The sequence below is a fragment of the Lolium rigidum genome, unplaced genomic scaffold (genome assembly GCF_022539505.1).
Source record: "Lolium rigidum isolate FL_2022 unplaced genomic scaffold, APGP_CSIRO_Lrig_0.1 contig_54109_1, whole genome shotgun sequence".
Lineage (NCBI taxonomy): Eukaryota > Viridiplantae > Streptophyta > Magnoliopsida > Poales > Poaceae > Lolium > Lolium rigidum.
Window position 1 is genome coordinate 19,051 of NW_025900920.1, and position 3,810 is coordinate 22,860.

Sequence of the window (3,810 nt, forward strand, 5' to 3'; positions counted from 1 at the left end):
CGGGCGGATCCTCGTACTTCAGCGACCCGGTGCGTTCTTCCGACGGGCGGACAGATCCACTCCATCGGGTGCGCCTTCGGTGTGAAACCCTTCCACCCGACGCCATGGGAGCGGGTTCGGTGGAAAGAGCCGATGAGTTCGGCTTCGAGGACTGCCTTGATTTCGTCATGCTTTTTCTTGAGCTCATCAGGCAGGTCCTCGTACGTGACCGGAGTGTCTTCCGCCATCTCGGATGTAGATGGCGATGTGGTGGATGTCGAAGGTCGTCCCACCGGGCGTGCCAGAATGTGTTGACGTCAGAAACCCCCTGGCGGGCAGAGACGGGCAACACCGTAGAGCCGGGAACAACTAGGGCTGCGGCTGGCCCCAGTCCCTCAGAGCGACGGCCCGCAAAGCCTCCTGGTCGCACGCGCCGATGTTTATCACAAGGGCGTGCCACCCGACCTATACCTGGTCGGAAGGTGTGGATGATGCCTCGCTTAGTTTCCTGCAGGGCACACACGTAAACGTTAAATACGAGCCTCGATCGGCTCTCGAGTTATCCCGTGAATCGGCTCAAAGAGCCGATCCACCCATGATTCGGACGAGGTGTCCGAATATATGGTGGTCCTGCTTGATCAAGATAAAGCTGATTAGATCTACGACGATTTGGGGTTTTCACCGCATAATCGGATCGTCCTACTCCGAGTTGGGCCTCGCGGCCACGCACGGTGATCGTAAGCCGATCCTAAACAAGGCCTAAAAACCAACACGAGGTTGATCCCCGGAACATCATGCTTAGGGCCAACGAACAACACCCTACGTGCCGCTGGATCCTCCCCCCCTTTGTAAGGCCTAACTATTGCAGATATTAAACTAATCCTTGTAGAACAAGGAGCAATCGTAACGGATCAGATCTACTAAACTATGATCAAGCGGGGTGCCGCCCCTACACCTAAGATAGGTGTAAGGGCGGCTAGACATGCAAGGGTTGCACTACGATAGCATGTAATAAGAAGAACAATGCTAACCCTAACATATCTAAGATAACTACGTTGCTCGCCATCAAAAAGGCTTCGATACGAGCAACGCATGAACAACGTGATAGGCATTACGCTGCCTAGATCGCAAGATGCGATCTAGGCAGCATGGTGCTTACCGGTAGAAACCCTCGAGACGAAGGAGTTGGCGATGCGCCGAGATTTGTTTGTGGTTGAACGTTGGTTGTTGTTTATTCCATAAACCCTAGATACATATTTATAGTCCGGCGGACTTTCTAATGTGGGGCGTGCACCAAACCGTGCACGAGTAAGATTCTAACTTCTAATCTAGATACAATCCATTATACTTAAAGATACATGGGCAATCTAGCCCAAATTCTCCGAACAAGGCCGCTTCAGAGACCTTCCACGTGTAATCTTCCAAGCCCATCTTGATCGCGGCCCACCTCCTGATTTAGCCAAAATCTGGTGATAACAGCTATCTACTGAAAAAATAAATTCAATCGTGACCTAGCAGATCGTCAATATTTACTCTGTCTTCTTCGGCAGAGGCACCCAGAAAATCGGCATAATGGCCATCTGCAAAAAAGTCGGCATCCATCCGGAGAAGGTCGCCAATTATCTCTTCGGCCGCTGGTGTAACTACCGCATCAATTTTATCGGCACCTCTCCGCCGTCGCCTCAGCTTGGTATGAACAGTCTCAACCACCTTGGTCATATCAAGTTTTGAGTGGCAGATCTGAAGCATAATAAGGGCAAATCTGGCACCGGCTACTAGTTGAGCTCTTACAAAACCATGGATTTTGTGCGAGTCTTTAAATTTGTCCATCAGCTCAGGAAGGGTCTTAGGCTGAACATTTCGAGGAAACATGGAGTTGTAAACCATGGACAACGTTTTGGTACAAAATTCAAGGAACTCATGAACTTGGCATGAGCGGTCTTGAAATCTGACGATTTGACGGGTGCGTTCAGGGGTAGCCCAAAAAAGGGAGCCATGGTCTAGTGCTAGATTAATAAGGAAATTTGATCTTGTGTCAACTCGTTGATCTTCGGCATCAGCGTCCAAAAAGGGACCTATTTGGCGACAACATACCAGTTAGAGGCAGAAAACATGCAAGGAACAGAGGGAGTTTCAGCTCAAGAAACTATACCTGCCATCTCGAGGCTTGCTTCAGTCATCAACTCAAGCATAAAGTTCTCTCGGGAGGAAGCCTGTGTAGCTTCAGCGACTGCAGCCTCTTTTGAAGCTATAGCTTCCTGAGCTTGCTGTAGTGCAACTTTTTCCCTCTCAGATGACTTTCGAGATTGTTCCATTATCACGAGTGCTTGTCTCTTCATCGATTGAAGCTATTGGCAGAGTTCTTTTAAGTCATGTGTGGGACCCATACTCGAAGAATCTTCAATGAATTCGTCGTCAGCTGGAATTTTCTTCGAGTACAAGGACACAGGCAGAGCATCGGAGGAATGAGGAGTTGAAGTATAGTTGTCAAACACCAACTGGAAAGAAAATCTCGACATCAATCATCACGCAAAATAGACTTCCATTGATATATTCACATGGTGCTTACAGAAGGTTGGATCCTAGCGAACCAATCATACGGTGTCGCATGCTACATTTATGGCGACAGGCGTCAAAAGAAAGAAAAGAAAAACATAGGCAGGGCGATCTACTTGACCTCCGGTTTGGCGGAACTGGAGGAAGGCGTTGGTTTGTATCCGAGGAAGGCAAGGATTTTCTTCGAGCTCGGCTTGGCGGCCTTGATCAAAGATTGCCATTTCTTCGTCTCCATGTTCTTCACATCACCAACCTTAGCCCACTCGACATGCTGTTGGCTCTCGGCAACCAAAGCAATAGTACCTTCAACGCCGATCTTCACGTTTTCTTGACGAAGAGCAAGCCCAAGATCTTCTTGGGGAACGAAGCTTTTGGCAAGGACAGCAAAAGTGTTGGGTTCCTTTTTCTTCGGAAATAAGTAAGGGAACAGGCGCGAAAACGCAGCCTGGGCGTCAAAAATTCTACGGCGCACCAGATCCGCATGAATCTCGAGAAGAGACAACGCGTCGAGAAGACGGTCGTTCTCAGGCTTATCCAGCACAAAATCTTGATTCATTTTCCCTGCTAAAACAAAAGCTCGGGTCCTCAACAAAGAAGAAGGGGTGGAGAACCAGTAAAAAGAACAAAAGTAGGATCAGTGAACTTACTGACAAAACGACGATTCAACGATTCAAGGCGGGAGGCGATGTTTCCTTCACGAGCGGCATGCTGAGTGATTTTTTTCACTTAGAGCAGTCTCTGCTTCGTGAAGCCTCTTTCGAAGATATTCAATACAAGAGGCATCCTTTTCAGCCTTCTCGCGAGCCTCTTCGCTCGCCTTGAGTTTGCTGGCAAGGTCTTCAGTCCGTTTGTCCGCCGCAAGGAGAGCTTCTGTCGAAAGGACATAGGACATAAGTTACAATTGCATAAGGACAAAGGAAGTTTTTTGGGGAATAGAAAAAACAGGTCATCCGACAAAAATACCTTTCAACCCATCACAAGTGTTGCGGTATCCAATAAATTGGGCGCCAAGGTTAATGAAGGGCTTCATCAGAGGCTATAGAAAAGGAAAGGGAAAGACATGTTGAGAGTAGTCAAAAAACTCGGCAGAAAGAGAAATAAAAATAGTAGACTTACATCGTCCAAAGGTGGAGTCGCTGAACCGCCAGCAAAGCTGAATTCTTCGCCTAGCTCAACCCTCGCTCTCTTTGGCGAAGAGGCTCGGGGGCTAGTGGCAGGAGTCGACCTCTGAAGATCGGGATGAGGAGTCGAGGTTTCCTCCGCCGTGCGGTGTGT